Source organism: Lampetra planeri, chromosome 47 (assembly GCF_965212315.1).
Source record: "Lampetra planeri chromosome 47, kcLamPlan1.2.h2, whole genome shotgun sequence".
In the NCBI taxonomy this organism is placed as follows: domain Eukaryota; kingdom Metazoa; phylum Chordata; class Hyperoartia; order Petromyzontiformes; family Petromyzontidae; genus Lampetra; species Lampetra planeri.
In genome coordinates, this window is record NC_136153.1 from 14788 (window position 1) to 32294 (window position 17507).

The 17507-nt window shown below is 57.2% G+C and overlaps 1 long non-coding RNA gene across 1 annotated transcript; it reads right to left on the bottom strand.

Moving 5' to 3' along the window:
- Positions 1-11573: 11573 nt before the first annotated feature.
- LOC144733456 (uncharacterized) lies at positions 11574-15855 on the bottom strand. Its single transcript, XR_013588361.1, has 3 exons — positions 15636-15855; positions 14569-14683; positions 11574-14224 (listed from the first exon to the last, which is right to left on the bottom strand). It is a non-coding gene; the product is annotated as an uncharacterized LOC144733456 (long non-coding RNA).
- Positions 15856-17507: the final 1652 nt, after the last annotated feature.

Consider the following 17507-nt stretch of genomic DNA (forward strand, 5'->3'; position numbering starts at 1 on the left):
CTCTTCAGATGGCGCTGCAATTGCTGGCTGGGGTTTACGGACCATCGGCCGAGTGTAGGCAGCGATTCTACGACCGCCAGCGGGGTGCGAAGGAGTCGCCCCTCGCCTACCGTACCAGCCTTCTGGCGCTCGCAAAGACGGCCTTCCCTCGTATGGATGACCAAGGCGTCGACGCCATGGTCACCGAGAAGATCCTTCTGCTGGCGGACGACCTGGACGTCGCCATCGTCGCGCAGGAGGACGTGGAGATGGGTTCCCTCCAAGCGGCGCGCCTCCTCCACGCCAACCTCCTGTCGCAGCGAAGGAAGGCCAGCAGGGCAGCTGCCGGCCGTACGGTGGCTGCCGTCACCTCACCGACGGAGGAGGTCTACGCCGCCGACTTCCGACAGCAGCAACGGATGGGAGCGCGGGCGGACCGGGATGGCCCGACCCGCCCCGACCGCCCGTCTTCACCACCTGCGCTCCCGCGCTGCTATAACTGCGGCGTCCGGGGCCACGTCGCCTTGGGGTGCCGTTCTCCTCGACAGCGGGGGACGACGCCTCGCCGGGACGCCGGCCCTCCTCCTCCTCCTCCTCCCAAGCTCCACCGACATGACCCGGCGAGTCGCGGCACCCCACATGTTTGGCCAAAGCACACACCCGTTACACATGTACACACCGCAACGAACGGGGGGCCAACATTGCACACCATGGGGCCAACACGAACCACTATGGGGACCAAATTCGAACCAGCCCAGTGGTCCGTGTTGGCCCATCGCGTTCTAGCTGCGCCGTCGGGCTCGTCGGCCGTAGTAGGGTATATTGACGGGATCGAAGTGCGTATCCTCGTCGATACAGGTGCGTCGGCAACCATCATTTCGGAACTAATATACAACATTCTCCCTGTCCAAAGTCGTCCCTTGCTACCGGTTAATGTGCCATTCTACGCTGCTAACGGGGGCTCACTGGGTATCATGGGGCAGATTCGCGCGCAAATTTCGATCGGTGATATTAAATTGTCCGGCCCTATTTTTGTGTCCTCCTCGCTGGCGGTTCCGTGCCTGCTGGGGACGGATTTCTTGGGCAAAATGCCGATTCGGATCATGATTAATCAGGGTTGCATTGAACTCCCGTCGGGACGGCGGATGGCGTTTTTGCCTTCCCCTACTACGGATCGTTCGGCGCTCGCGACGGTACCCGCGTTTGTAGTTCAGACGGTTCGCGTGCCGCCAGGGGCACAAATGTTGGTACCCCTGAAGCTTCGTAGGCCCTTCGCTAAGGGTCTTGGGGACCAGGGTGTCCTGCTCGGCCCATCTAGGGCTGGGGTTAGCGGGCCGCATTTGATTCCCGCTCAGACCATTGTGAGGGGGGACGGGGACCCCTTCATCGCGGTCCTCAATGTGGGGTCGCAGGCCGTGGTAATTCCCCAGGGGACCGTGCTTGCTCACGCAACGCCGGTGCCCTGTGAGGAGTCTGTCGCAAATCACGTGCATGCTGCCACTCTGCCGACTCCACATTCGGACACCGATGAAGGGTGGCTTGAGGCGCTTTGTGCGGGATCGACGGACCTGTCGGATGTAGAGCGTCAAAAACTTAGGACACTGTTGCGCGAATTCGCCGATGTGTTTAGTCAAAACAAATTCGATCTGGGCTGCACCCAATTGCTGCGTCACCATATTGATACTGGTGACAGCGCGCCCATACGCCAAAATCCCTTCCGGCTGAGTCCCGCCGAGAAGGAACATGTCAAATCGGCTGTTGATGACATGTTAGCCGCCGATATCATTTCTCCCTCTACCAGCCCGTGGGGAGCACCGATCGTTCTGGTAAAGAAACAGGATGGATCGTTGCGGTTTTGCGTCGATTTTCGCCGCCTCAACAAAATTTCCGTTGCTGACGCATACCCGCTTCCCCGTATTGATGAATCACTCGACGCCTTGGCGGGGGCGCGATTCTTCTCCACATTGGATTTGCTTTCGGGATTCTGGCAGCTTCCTCTGGATGATGAATCTAAGCCTAAAACCGCTTTCCGTACGCCACATGGTCTCTTCCAATTTAACCGGTTGCCGATGGGATTACACTCGGCGCCGGCGACTTTCCAGCGATTGATGGAATTGGTTTTGGCTGGATTGCAGTGGGATTCGTGTTTAATCTATTTGGACGACGTTATCGTCTTTAGCAGAACATTCGACGAGCATCTCCAGAGGTTGCGGGCCGTTTTCCTCAAAATGCGGGCTGCTAATTTGAAATTTAAACCCCAAAAGTGTCATTTGTTGCGCGAATCGGTACGTTATTTGGGGCACATCGTAGGGCGCTCGGGTATTGCTACCGATCCCGCCAAAACGCAGTGCGTCAGCTCCTGGCCGACTCCCACCTCGGTGGGAGAGGTCAGGAGCTTTGTGGGTTTCGCGTCATACTACCGACGTTTTGTCGCGGACTTTGCCACCATTGCTAAACCCCTGCACGCTTTGACGTCAAAGGGGGTCCGTTTCCATTGGGGACAGGAGGAGGAGGCTGCGTTTCGCTCACTTCGGGACGCTCTGGTTAATGCCCCTCCCCTGGTTTATCCAGATTTCTCAAAACCCTTTGTGCTCGATACTGACGCGAGCAACACAGGTATTGGGGGCGTGCTGTCCCAGGTGGTCGAGGGCGTCGAACGGGTGGTCGCGTACGGTAGCCGAGTGTTGTCTCCGGCGGAGCAACGATATTGTGTCACGCGTCGGGAACTGCTGGCAATTGTCTACTTCATCCAGCAGTACCGGCCGTATCTGTACGGACAGTGTTTCACCGTCCGTACAGACCATGCAGCGCTACAGTACGCCCTGCGAGTCCAACAACCATCGGGACAATTGTCTCGATGGCTGGAGGTTCTCCAGGATTTTGATTTTCAGACCACGTACCGTAAGGGCGTTCGCCACACCAACGCGGACGCCCTGTCACGCATGCCGACCACCCCCGAATGCGCATGCCTCCTGGGGTCGGGTCGGTGCAGGCATCCTGCTGAATTGCCTGTCCCGGTCTTGGCGGCTGCTGATGACGCAGCATCAATGACTAATTCTATCGCACAACAGGGTTCTGATTCCCTGTTGGGGTTGCCTGCTACGGAATGGGGCCGGTTGCAAATGGAAGATACTTCCCTCCTTGCGTTGCGCCGCCGCGTCGGGGACCGGGGGCGAGGGAGGGGTGATGCCGACGCATGGGAAATGCTCGGTGGGTTGTTAATGCATTGGGACGGGAAATCCCATCGCCACCGGCTAGTGGTCCCTTCGGGGTTACGGGGTAGGGTGGTGTGGGCCGCTCACGAGCGCCTCCTCCACCTGGGTACCCAAAAGACCCTGGCCTTGCTCCAACTTGATTTCTTTTGGCCGGGCATGACAAGGGATGTCGGGGATCTGCTAGCATCGTGCCCTAGATGTGCGCAGCGCAAACCACCAGCGAAGGAGTCGAACCCGCCCCTGCAATCTATCAGGGTTTCCCGGGTGAACGAACTCGTCGCGCTGGACATTCTTGGACCGTTCCCCGCCACCCCTAGGGGAAATAGGTATTTGCTAACCGGGGTTGAATATTTCACGCGCTGGCCTATGGCCTGGCCCCTGGCCAACCAGTCGGCGGCAGCCATCGTGGAGGCCTTTGTCCAGGGATACGTCCTTGACAAAGGTGCTCCCGAGAGGCTGCTGACTGACCAGGGTAAAAAATTTTCAAGCAAATTGCTCAAACAGGTCTGTGACATCCTTGGCACTAAAAAGATTCGCACCTCTCCATATCACCCACAAACCGACGGGATGGTCGAGCGGTTGCATCGTACCATCACGTCGATGCTGTCGCAGCACGTTTCTGACTCACAGACGGATTGGGATTTGAAAATTCAGGGGGTCCTGTCAGCATACCGGTTGGCCCCCCATACTGCGACGGGATTTTCCCCCTTTTTCCTTATGTACGGCCGCGAGCCGGAGCCACCTGTTCAGGCCCAACTGCAGATCCCGGCGCCGCACGGAAAGACTCAATTGGCCGAACACGTTAAATTCAACCTGGAAAAATTAACGGAGGCTCGGGATGCTGCCATGCAAAATTCTGCCAGGCGGCAGAGGGCTAATGAGCGCCTCAGAATGGGTCGCGCGCATGTAATACAGTGGAAGCCGGGGGACAGGGCGTGGTTGCACTGTCCCCAGGTACCGCTCGCGTCCTCCTCTAAACTGCTGCGACCGTGGCGGGGTCCCGTCGAGGTGGTTGAGGTCCTGAGACCTCAGTGCGTGCGCATTCAATGGGGGAGGCGCCGGTGGTTTGTACACCCTGCCAGGCTAAAACCCTTCGTTGCGGTGCGAGATCCCACTACACACGCGCGTGGCCAAGCATGTGGGGGGGCGTCCGACTCAGAGGGGTCTTCTCCGTTGCTCCCGCCTAACGTGCTGCCGGCTGTCCCACCCCCAGGCGCACCGGGAGTGACGGGCTCACGCCCGACGACCCCCGCAGGGGATGCTGAGGGTCTTGCGACGTCGGCAACAGACTCGCTCTGTGACGAACACCTGCCGGCCAACGACCTGCCGGCCGACGACCTGCCGGCCGCGCCTGTCCCGTGTGACGGGCCGGCGGCGAGAACGCGCGCAAAAATGCGCAGACTCTTGTGAAAAAAAAAGAGAGAAGAAAAAAAAAAAAATTTTTTTTTTTGGGGTCTTTTGTGCTTTCTCTTCCGGTGTACATTCGCATGTTGTGCTCACGGTGTGGGGCGTCCGTGCTGTGTTCCCGGCACGTGCCGCGCTGCGTTGTACGATTAGTGTGTTGTGTGTGTTGTGTGTGTTGTGTGTGTTGTGCGTGTTGTGCGTCGTCTGTGGGGGGGCTGGGGGGGGACTCCAGGTAAAGATACACGTGTATATACGCTCGTCCTACGGTTTTCGTATTTATTCGCGGGGGGGGGTTCGTCGGATTATTTTTTTTCTTTCTTCCTGGTGTTATGCTCGTTGCGTTATTGTTCAAAAAAAAAAATGAGGCACACGCTGGGGTATCGAGGGCTGAATAAACTTTTATTGTCGATGTTGCAGCCGGGACGGCTGCGAGCTGTACAGGGGGGGGTGATGTAGGGGTCTTACGGAGGGAATATGTGTTGAGCTGATATGTATGGGATCCAACGGGAAACTAGCACAGTGGGCGGGGCTACGTCAGTGCACGGGCAGGTGCCCTCTACGACGTCCGCGCTTCGGACGTTACGATCCCCCGGGGCCCCACCCCTCAGGGAGGGGGATGTATAAAAGGGAAATGTATCGGGGGGCTAGGGAGAGTTTGGTTAGCTAAGAAGAGGAGACGGAAGACGTCCCAGATAGAGCCCTGGTCTCCCCCTGCTACGCCGTCCTTGTCAGGACCGCGCAGGCTCGAGTCAGTGGCGTGGTGCCAGAGCCAGAGCCAGGGTTGGTCTGGACTCTGAGTACCGGGCCCGACTGACCAGTGTCGGGCCAAGATAGCCTCCCCTAGTCCACGAGAGGAGGACTCTGAGGCAGGCTAGGGTTAGCCTAGAGGTGTGTCCTCAGATAGACGGGTGAGGGGGCCGATACCCCCTCAGTGTGTATGTCACAACGTGTGGTGTTAAATAAACAAGTGTGCCTCCAACTCCGGTGTGAACGAGTCATAAGAGTACTACACATAGGTTATTGTCTGGTGTTGTGTCGTTGTGTTGTTGTTGTTGTGTTACGGGGCACACTGGGGGGTGGGGATTTTGTTGTTGTTACTATTGTTGTTGTTGTTGTGTTGTTTAGCAGCCGGGCCGGCTGCGAGCTATGTGGGAGGGGGTGATGTAGTGGTGATACGCGCTGGGGTAAGGATCGTGTGCCAGCGCGTATTGATTGGCTGTGTGTGTTGGTGACGCGCGCTGACGGTGAAGGATCATGAGTCAGCGCGGGGTCATGGGTTATGAGGCGGTGATTGGCTGGGTATCGGTGACGCGCGCTGACAGCGAAGGGATCGTGTGGCAGCGCGTGGGAATTGGTCAACTAAGGGGGTGCTCACATCGCGGTCCGCATACGCTCCGTCTCCCGGGAGCGGAGGCTATATAAGGCGGTGCGCACAGGCGCACGGGGAGTTGGTGACCAGTGAAGACAGAAGACGGAGGAGGAAGAGATAGGGCCCTGAGACACCTAGTCCCGCTGTCCTTGTGGGGACCGGGGCCCTGTGTGGCTCAGAGGCGGGACCTTGGGACCTGGGGCCGGACGTCCGTGTGAGGGCCGGGCCGCGGGACCCAGAGGTCGTGACCCACGCCCAAGCTGGGGTGGGTCTGTAGGCTCCACGGACGCTACGGGCCTGGAGTGCCCGTGAGCGTGTAGCGTGAGCATGTAGCGTGAGCGTGTAGCGTGTAGCGTGAGCCGTAGTAACCACACGTGTCAAGTGGAATGTGTAGCGTGAGTTGTAGTGACCACACGTGTCAAGTGGAGTGTGTAGTGTGAGAAATAGTGACCACGTGTTATTGTGGAAAGACAAGTGTTAATAAAGTGTGCTACCCGTCAAGTGGTTTCCCGCCGTCATTCCGAATACTTCAACTGGCGTCAGAAGTGAAACAGTCTTCCAGGCATGGATACAAGGAAGACTCGTCAGACTCACGGGATTGACCGCGAGGATAACCTCGACGACTCGGGCCAGCAGGCATCAGGGGGAGAGGACGAAGAGATGCCGACGCCGCAGGACCCACCGGGGGCGCCGGACGAGCGGCTGGGGGCTGATGCCGGACTCCGCGAGGCGCACTCCCGTCTGGCAGAGCTGCTACTCGCCGCGGCGTCCATCCTGGCGGAGATCACCACGTCGGGAGGAGCGGGGACGTCGGCGGACATTCAACAGGCTCGCCTCGCAGATTCCCGCCAAAATGACTTGGCAGTTCCCGCCATTTCAACCACGCTGACATCTTTTGGCGGGAACGGCGAGCAACACGTGGCAGGAGTTCTCCAAGCGCGCCCGCTTACGTCATCAGCGCGCGCTACGGACCGCCATCAGCCACCCGCCATAGGGGCCGCCATCTTGCAGACCGACGGTGCGGCGGAGAGGAACCACGTGGCAGAGGACGACTTCATCTTCCAGCAGCGCCTTCCCACGTTGACAGCCTTCAAGGCAGAAGGCGGGGACTGGGGCGCATTCCAACGCAGGTTTCTGGCGCATCAAGAAATGTCGGCCTGGTCCGACGCTACGGCGCTGCGGGCACTGCCTGCCATGTTGGATGACGACGCGCTCGCGGCCTTCAGGTCCGCACAGAGGTCGGACCGCTCCACGCTTAAGGCTGCGTTGGGCCTCATGGCCAAGGTCTATGGACCTCCTTCGGCTTGTCGCCATCAGTTTTACGAGCGACGGAAGGCGGACACGGAGACCGCGCTCGCTTACCGCACGGCGTTGTTGGCTCTCGCCGACGCCGCGTTCCCTCGTATGGACGAGGAGGGCCAGGATGCGATGGTCTTGGAGCAACTGCTCAAGTTGGCGCAGGACCTGGGGGTCCCCATCAACACGGCCGACGAAGTCGACATATCTTCATTGCGGGTCGCAACAAGTATCCAGGCGTATGAGGTCCTCAAGCATAAACAGGGGGTCGTCTGCACTGCTGCCGTGGCCTCAGCTCCGGGCCCGGTAGTCACCGAGCCCCAAGTCGTCTGCCCACGGGAGGAGGCGTTCACCGCTGGACGACCGAGGGACTGGAGGTCGGGGGGTCGTTCGCCTCTGCGATCGGCCTGCAAGCTGGAGCAACCGAGACCTCCGACGTCCCTCATCACGTGTTACAACTGCGGCCTCCGGGGCCACGTGGCGTCCGGTTGCCGCGCTCCGCGTCAGCGCACCATGGGACCTCGGCTGGACGACGACCAAGGCCCCAAGTCGTCCCTACTACCCCCGGCAAGTCGCGGCACTTCACATGCTCGGCCTACATGCACGACACACATGGGCCGTCGCTTTGCGGCGGAGGAGGGCCGATTAGGGGTCGGGGATTCGGTTCGGAGAGGGGGGTTCATGCGGGACCGGGGGGACATTAAATGGTCTGAGTTGGGTCACAGAATAGTGGCTGCATCGGCGGGTTCATCGGTCGTTACGGGATTCATAGACGGGGTCGAGGTCAGGGTGTTAGTGGACACGGGGGCGTCAGCGACTATAATTTCCGACCTCATTTACAACATTCTCCCCGTCCAATGTCGACCTCTGCTTCCGGTGGACGTGCCATTTTACGCGGCAAATCGGGCAGATTCGGGCGGCCATTTGCATAGGGGATATTAAATTGTCGGGACCTGTTTTCGTCTCCTCTTCCTTAGCGGTTCCTTGTCTGTTGGGCACAGATTTTTTGGCTAAAATGCCCATTAAAATTCTCATCGATCAACGTTGCATTGAGCTACCATCGGGTCGCCGTATTTCATTTTTGTCGAATCCTACGGAAATTCGGACGGCGTGTGCTACGATACAAGCGCTGGCGACACAGACCGTGCACGTGCCCCCGGGTTCGCAGATGTTGATTCCCCTTCGGTTGAGGAAGCCATTGGATGGGGAGACCTCGGAACAGGGCGTGCTTTTGGGTCCATCAAATAGGGCTGTCGGACGTCTGGATTTGTCGGTGGCTCACACGTTGGTTCGGGCTGACAAGGACCCGTTCGTTATGGTTCTAAACGCTGGTTCGCGGCCGGCCATTATTCAGCAGGGCACTGTGCTTGCTCACGCGGCACGGGTCCCTGCGGAAGAGCGGCTTGTTGCGCATGTTGATCCAGTCCCGGCGCAGAAAATTAGATCGGGGGAGGACCTTGAATGGGTCGATTCGCTGTGTGCGGACTCAAAGGATTTGTCAAGGGTACAGTTGGGTGCGCTGCGTGCTTTGCTGATATAATTCTCTGATGTGTTCAGTAAGCACAAATATGACATTGGGTGCACGGACCTGTTGCGCCACCATATTGAAACAGGCGATGCGGCACCGGTCAGGCAGAATCCCTTCCGGCTGAGTCCTGCTGAGAAGGAACACGTTCAGTCGGCCGTCAACGATATGCTGGCGGCCGACATCATTTCGCCTTCTTCCAGTCCTTGGGGAGCACCTATCGTGCTGGTTAAAAAGCAAGACGGGTCCTTGCGATTTTGTGTAGATTTCCGTCGCCTCAATAAAATCTCCGTGGCTGACGCGTATCCGCTCCCCAGAATGGACGAGTCCCTCGATGCATTGTCTGGTGCGCGATATTTTTCTACTCTTGATTTATTATCGGGATTCTGGCAGCTGCCACTCGACGACGAGTCTAAACCTAAGACAGCATTTCGGACTCCAGGGGGCCTGTTCCAGTTTAACCGGTTACCCATGGGACTTCACTCCGCTCCCGCGACGTTTCAGCGCCTTATGGAGTTGGTTTTGTCGGGTCTGCAATGGGATACTTGCTTGATTTACCTAGACAATGTTATTGTTTTCAGTAAAACGTTTGAGGAACACCTCCAGCGGTTGAGAGGGGTGTTCTTGCGGATGCGATCGGCTAAATTGAAGTTTAAACTGGCCAAATGCCACCTTCTTCGAAAGTCCGTGAGATACTTGGGCCACATTGTCGATTCTTCGGGTATCTCTACCGATCCCGCGAAGACGAACTGTGTCAGTTCATGGCCAACGCCCACGTCGGTTTCTGACATACGCAGTTTCATTGGTTTTGCTTCCTACTACCGCCGATTCGTTGAGCATTTCGCCACCATTGCAAAACCCTTGCACGCTCTAACGGCAAAAGGAGTCAAGTTCCGATGGGGACCGGAGGAGGAGGCCGCGTTCTGCTCCCTCCGGGACGCCTTGGTGGGTGCCCCGCCCTTACGTTACCCTGACTTTACAAGTCCCTTCTTGCTAGATACGGATGCTAGCAACACGGGCATTGGGGGGGTGCTCTCACAGGTCGTTGGGGGAGTCGAACGGGTGGTCGCCTATGGTAGCAGGGTTTTGTCGCCGGCGGAACAGCGCTACTGCGTCACCCGTCGCGAGTTGCTGGCTATTGTTTTTTTTGTACAGCAATTTAGACCGTATCTCTATGGCCGTTATTTTACGGTCCGGACGGACCACGCGGCGCTTCAGTATTCATTGAGGGTCGCCCAACCCTCGGGCCAATTGTCACGGTGGTTGGAAGTCCTCCAGGACTATCAATTTACGACCACTTACCGTAAGGGGTTGCGCCACACTAACGCGGATGCCCTGTCGCGATTGTCGCCTTGTCCCAAATGTGCGTACTTAATGGGGTCGGCGCGCTGTAAACCGCCAGGTGCTGTAAGCATGGGTGCGTTGGCCGCGACCGCGAATGCGCCGATGGGTGACGTTCCCGCTACCCCTGAGGGAGGGGACTCGCTGCTCTCACTGTCTCTGATTGAGTGGGGCCGTCTCCAAATGGCTGACAGCTCCCTGCTAGCGTTGCGTCGCAGGGCGGGGGGTCCCGAGGAGGGCCGGAAGCGAACTGGCTCCTGGCTGCTCAAGCAGGGCCTGCTAATGAGATGGGACAATTTGTCCCGGCGGCACGCACTCGTGGTGCCTTCCGCTATGCGGGGAAAAGTTGTCCTGGCCGCACACGAACGCCTCTTGCATTTGGGGGTAAACAAAACGCTTGCTCTGCTTCAGCGTGACTATTATTGGCCGGGGATGGGGAGCGATGTGGTAAATATACTAAAGGGGTGTGTAGACTGCGCCAGACGGAAACCACCGCCCGTGGCGTCAAATCCACCGCTGCAATCTATTCAGGTCTCGCGCACTAACGAGCTCGTTGCGCTCGATATTTTGGGGCCTTTTCCAGTCACGCCTAGGGGTAACAAGTACCTGTTGGTTGGTGTGCAATACTTTACCCGGTGGCCTATGGCGTGGCCACTCGCCAACCAGTCGGCGGCGGCTGTGACGGACGCCTTTGTCCAGGGCTACGTTCTGGACAAGGGGGCTCCCGGAACACGGGAAAGAATTTTTCAAGTAAATTGCTGCAGGAGGTGTGCGACCTTGAGGGTACTAAGAAGGTGCGTACCTCCCCGTACCACCCACAGACGGACGGGATGGTGGAGCGACTCCACAGGACTTTGACTTCTATGCTGTGCCAGCAGGTGTGCGAGGCACATGTTGACTGGGACCTGCAGGTCCCGGGGGTCCTCGCCGCGTATAGAATGGCCCCCCATGCAGCAACGGGATTTTCCCCATTTTATCTGATGTATGGTCGGGAGGCCGACCCGCCCATGGAAACTCAGCTGGGACTTTCCGCGCCACGAACGAATTCAAAATTGGCCGGATAATATTAAATTTAACATTGCTAAGCTGACCGAGGGAGGCCGCACGGCTGAATTCGAGGTCTCGGCAAATCGCCAACGAGCGCTTGCGTGCACGAATGGTGTCCGTGCACGATTGGAAACCGGGCGATAGGGCCTGGCTGCACTGCCCTCAGGCACCTTTGGCTACGTCGCCTAAATTGTTGAGGCCATGGCGGGGACCCGTGGAGGTCGTGCGGGTTGCACGCCCGCAATGTGTGTTCAGATAAAATGGGGAAAGCGCCGTTGGTACGTTCACCCCTCCCGGCTGAAACCGTTCTCGCCTCCGTATGGCCTCCCTTTGTGTCGTGCGGACCGAGCATCTGACGTGACCGACGACCCGAGGAGGAAAATGTCTCCGCCTTATCCTCACATGTCTCCGTCTGATCCGCTCCCAGGTGGCTCGGAACTGACAGCTGCCGACCACCGGCGGCCGGATCCCCGCGACACGGCCGGTCCTTCCAGGCCCGATCCGTGCCTTCCGGGGCTGCCGGAGCCACCAGACGGTCGTCAGCGTCCCGTCCCGTACGATGGACCGGCCAGGCGGACTCGCGCTAAGTCGCGCAACTTTTCCTGACCAACTGAATGAGGGGCCGATGCGGCCGGAGCGTCTCGTCACTGCGTTCCCCATCCGCTCGACCGCTCTATCACCCCGGTTGAGGAGCGAGCGGAGGGGGGATCGATAGTTACAGACACACTGGACACGTTTTTTTCTCGGAATTACTTTTATTGTGTTGTTCGTCGGTTTGTACATAGCTTGTTGTCTGGTGTTGTATGTTGTTGTTGACTTTTTATTGTATTTTTTGTCGGTTTGTACATAGGTTATTGTCTGGTGTTGTGTCGTTGTGTTGTTGTTGTTGTGTTACGGGGCACACTGGGGGGTGGGGATTTTGTTGTTGTTACTATTGTTGTTGTTGTTGTGTTGTTTAGCAGCCGGGCCGGCTGCGAGCTATGTGGGAGGGGGTGATGTAGTGGTGATACGCGCTGGGGTAAGGATCGTGTGCCAGCGCGTATTGATTGGCTGTGTGTGTTGGTGACGCGCGCTGACGGTGAAGGATCATGAGTCAGCGCGGGGTCATGGGTTATGAGGCGGTGATTGGCTGGGTATCGGTGACGCGCGCTGACAGCGAAGGGATCGTGTGGCAGCGCGTGGGAATTGGTCAACTAAGGGGGTGCTCACATCGCGGTCCGCATACGCTCCGTCTCCCGGGAGCGGAGGCTATATAAGGCGGTGCGCACAGGCGCACGGGGAGTTGGTGACCAGTGAAGACAGAAGACGGAGGAGGAAGAGATAGGGCCCTGAGACACCTAGTCCCGCTGTCCTTGTGGGGACCGGGGCCCTGTGTGGCTCAGAGGCGGGACCTTGGGACCTGGGGCCGGACGTCCGTGTGAGGGCCGGGCCGCGGGACCCAGAGGTCGTGACCCACGCCCAAGCTGGGGTGGGTCTGTAGGCTCCACGGACGCTACGGGCCTGGAGTGCCCGTGAGCGTGTAGCGTGAGCATGTAGCGTGAGCGTGTAGCGTGTAGCGTGAGCCGTAGTAACCACACGTGTCAAGTGGAATGTGTAGCGTGAGTTGTAGTGACCACACGTGTCAAGTGGAGTGTGTAGTGTGAGAAATAGTGACCACGTGTTATTGTGGAAAGACAAGTGTTAATAAAGTGTGCTACCCGTCAAGTGGTTTCCCGCCGTCATTCCGAATACTTCACATGTAGTGATAGTGGTCGATCCACAACCAGCACCACCCCTACTGTGCGGTGGACCGGCCACCACAAGAGCAGCGCATGGCGGAGTGAACGGATTGCTCTGTCTAGGCGGGCAAGGACCCCTCACTTCCTCTTTTCATCCTGCAACACCACCACCTCCTCCTTCCTCGTCTCCTCCTCCTGCACCACCACCTCCTCTACCAGCGTCTGATCTCCCTCATGCACCATCAGCTCCTCCACCAGCACCTCCTCCCCCTCTTCTTGCACCACTGTTTCCTGAACCAGCGTCTCCCGAATCACTGTCCCTTGCACAACTGTTTCCTGCACCACTGTCTCCTCCGTCTCCTCCTCCTCCGCCTCCTCCTCCTCATCCTTTATCTCCCCCTCAACTGTCTCCTCCGTCTCCTCAGTCTGCTGCACCACCAGCTCCTCGACTATTGTCTCCTCCACCTCCTGTCTCCTCCTGCTCCTTGTCCACCACCAGCTCCTCCACCAGCGTCGCCTCATCCCGAATCACCATCACTTGCACCACTGTTTCCTGCACCACTATCTCCTCCACCTCTGTCTCTTCCTCCTCATCCTTTGTCTCTACTTCCACTGTCTCCTCCATGTCCTCATCCTTCTGCACCATCAGCTCCTCCACCAGTGCCTCCCTCCTGCACCACTAGCTCCTGCACCAGTGTCTCCTCCTCAACAACCTCCAACTTCCCTTCAGAGGCCTGTGCGAGCGAGGAGGATGGGAGCTGCTTCGGCCCCGCTCTGTGAAGAAAGCCGCATGCCACCATTTTACCGTCCTGCTACGAGATCGGCAGTCATCCCCGCCCATCGTCAATGGGGGGACTAAATGAGTGGCAGATTATCCCCGCTTTATAACAATACTGCAATAATACAAACCCTTGCCCATTCTGGGTCTGGTTACGTTCTTGAAAATAGCCGCAAATCCGCGATCTGCAAACTCAAAGGCTTTTCGTGGCAACATGATCACAAGCAGTACAGTTACAATGCGTACACGAATCTTGCGGTGGTCGGCAAATGGTCGAGCCACAGGCATGTGATCGGCGAACTGTAGCTCAATACATTAGGCGCAAAACCATGATAGCTAAACCCGCGAAAGGGAAGCGTTTGCTGTACATAATAACAACAACGCAATTGTACAGTCTGTTTACCGACGCTTAGCATCTCTAGTGCCCTGCACACTGCCAGGAGCAGCAGCGGTGGTGGTGGCTTTCCTAGTGGTGGTGGTGCTGGTGGCCATGGTTCGGAGCCAGCTGTGAGCCAGCGCCTGTGCGGGCGTCATGCGACAATCGGATCCCATCTGTTGAAAGACGCACAGGGGACACGCGTAGAGGACATAGTGAGAGAGGTGTGGCTCTAGCATTGACGTTCTTTCGCTCTGCCACGGGGTTCAGGAATGCACATCAGAAGCGGTAGCGGCAGTCCTCCAATGCCCAGTAGCACTGAGCCTTGCACTGCCCAGGCGCGTCTTTCAAGGACCTCCTCCAAAGAGGGCGATCTTGACACAGTGGTCCTGGTTATTTGCGGACCCACTTAGCTCCAAGCTCCATATTTTCCTGGTAATAGGTTTAGTCATCTCGAATAACTTAGAGGGAGGAAATCCTCGTGGAAAGGGGATGCGAGGGAGTAGGGGTTTTTTCTTACCACACGCAGGAGCTGACAAAATCAACAAATTCTGGGTCGTGGCTGTTGAGCGCCCTATGAAGTGGGATGCTCCCCGGCACCCTTCTCCTGACTGGGCAGGACATCGCCCAACGATCTGCAGGAGTCATGCACAGCAGGAGAGACACAGTCACCAACTACCATGTCGCCCACCTACTCACTTACTGACCCACCCACTCACTCACCTTCCCACCCAACAACTCACCCACCCACGCGCTCAACGCACCCGCCCAGTTACCCGCCGAACTACCCGCCCACCTACCCACCCATTTACCCACTCGCCCACACAGTCACCCGCCCACCTACCCACCCACTCACCCAAGGAATTTAAAATACAAAGATCCCCCCCCCCACCAGGGCCACCCCCCAGGCGGGGGGGGCGGGCGGGCGGGGCGGCCGGGCGTTCAGGGGCGGGCAGGCGGGGGGGGGGCAGGCGGACGGGCGGGGGGGCGAGGGGGCGGGTGAATGGGTGGGTGGGCGAGCGGGTGGGTTGGTGAATGGGTGGTTGAGCGGATGGGTGGGTGGGTGGCTGGGCGGGCGGGCGGGCGGGTGGGTGGGTGGACGGGCGAGTGGGTGGGTGGGTGAGTGGGTGGCTGGTTCGGTGGGTGGCTGCTTGGGTGGGTGAATGGGGGTTGGGTAGTTGAGTGAGTGGGTGGGTCAGTGTCTGAGTGGGTGGGGGAGTGGGTGAGTTGGGGGTTGGTGGGTGGGTGAGTGGATGGGTGGTGGTGAGTGGGTGGGATTGTGGGTGGGGGGGTGGGTGAGTGGGTGGGATTGTGGGTGGGGGGGTGGGTGAGTGGGTGTGTTTGGTGGGTCAATGGGTGGATGAGTTAGTGGGTTAGTGTGTGGGTTAATAAGTGGGTGGGTGAGTTCTTGAGTGGGTGGGTGAGTGAGTTAGTGGGTACTTGATTAAGAGGGTGGCTCAGTGAGAAGACGGGTGGGTGGGTGAGTGGTTGAGTTGGTTTTAGTGCTGTATGTTGTGTTAGTGCTGTGATAATGGCGCGTATCTTGGAGAGTCAAGTTCACCATGGCGATGCAGAGCGAGAGGATACCTCGTGTAGTCCATGGCACTGGGGCGCTTCCACTCCACGTTGCTCGAATGTCTTCGCGTCACCGCTTATGTCACCTCCAACGTCACCGCCGCGCTCCCGCGTCCGTTACGGCACTATGCCCTGGCGTCATGTGACCCGTCTCTGAAACTTCCACCCCTCAAGGTTTAATGCGATCTCGTGAGACGTGCGGAGTCGCTTGGCACGCGGCCCGCAGCCATGGGAGGAGGGACGGACAGACGGTCAGGTCAGGTCCAAAGGACATGTGGGCTGCTTGTTTAACGTAACAAAAAAATCCCGAATTTTTTGTTACAGTATATTGGTATTTGGATAGTTACTTATTAGTAGGCATTGAGCAACACACAACCCTTTCACTACGACACAACACATTTAGTAGCAAATGTAGAGGTCTGCATTGGTTCTGGATTTTGTGTATGCAGCAGAGTTCGGCACCAGTTCTGGCAGATTTATACGTGATTATTGACCAGTGCGTCATTATTCACCAATGACTCTAATATTTCACACGTTTATAAATCACCTCACGTACCCCCTGGGACATTGCCATGTAACCCCTTGGGGTCTGCGTACTCCTGGTTGTGAGCAACTGATTAGTCTAGAGTTCACTCTAATGGAGACCCTTCCACAAGCACCTTTACCTTTCTTTTATAGACTTACCCTACACACTGATGACATTGTACAGTGTAATAACTGGCACTTCATACGGGATATAAATATAATAGGGTGTAGCAGTGCAACAGGCGGTTAGCGTACTACACTGTGGACTTAAGTTGTATGCCTGGCCACGATTAACATGAGTAGCGAGTGGTGTTTGAACCAGTTCTGGCCTCTATCCCTTCTACAACACGCACCAACCTGCATGGTCAGTGCACGTTCGTGTTTTGTTGTACTGTACAATAATACAATACAGACTGCTCGTGACCAAATGGCACCTGATGGTCTTCATCCTGCGGTGGACTAACACAATGCTGTATGTTATTTATGAATCATATTTTATCCGTAGAAGAAGAGGTTTAACTCATCGTTTGTAATGTATAAAATGTTAGCATTTGCCGTCGGGGAGGCCCTCTAACCCTCGTGGTGCCTCACGGCAAACGTGGGGCCCGGGTGGGCGCGTCGACGGTTGAGTCCCCCTCCCCTGCCGTGATCACGTACAGGCGGTGAAAATCCCACAAATGAAACATGACACTTTGCAGATCTCGTATCCAGGAGCATAAACAATCATCACGCAAACTCCGGTCATCCTCGCAGCAGCAGCTCTTGGCCATTGAACAAAGACGATCACCGCATCGCGAGCTTTCAGGTGCGCTTCCTTCCTATATTAGAAGCCACTGGAGCTATGGACTCGGAGGTGCGAGCAACCACAGTCGAGTGGGAAGGCAGCAGCAGCTAGGCGGTGAGCCAGCTCCAAAATCCCCCAAGCACTGAAGTTCTCGATATATTACATTGAATATCACGTTAGGTGAAATGTAAATCGAAACCAATTTTGCCATTCACTTAAGGGGCCGTCCATAAATGACGTCACGCGATTTTTTACCCCCCCCCGTCACACGGCGTCACAAAAAGTCAGACCCCCCCTCAAATGACGTCACAAAGCTCTGCCCCCCCCCCCCAAACCATATTTCCATTTTGAAAATAAAACATGCTTCAAATCGCTTTAAACTATTGTCATTGTAGTGCGTATTTAATGTGGCGCTGCATTCTGATGTTGTAGGAGTGTTGTTAAAACAATTAGTGTTGTTATAACAATTCTATATTTATTTAAAGTTGCGCATTTTGAGGTGACGTCACATTTCTAAAACCTCCCCCCCTCGTCACACATCGTCACAAATGTCTGACCCCCCCCCCCCCCCCAGG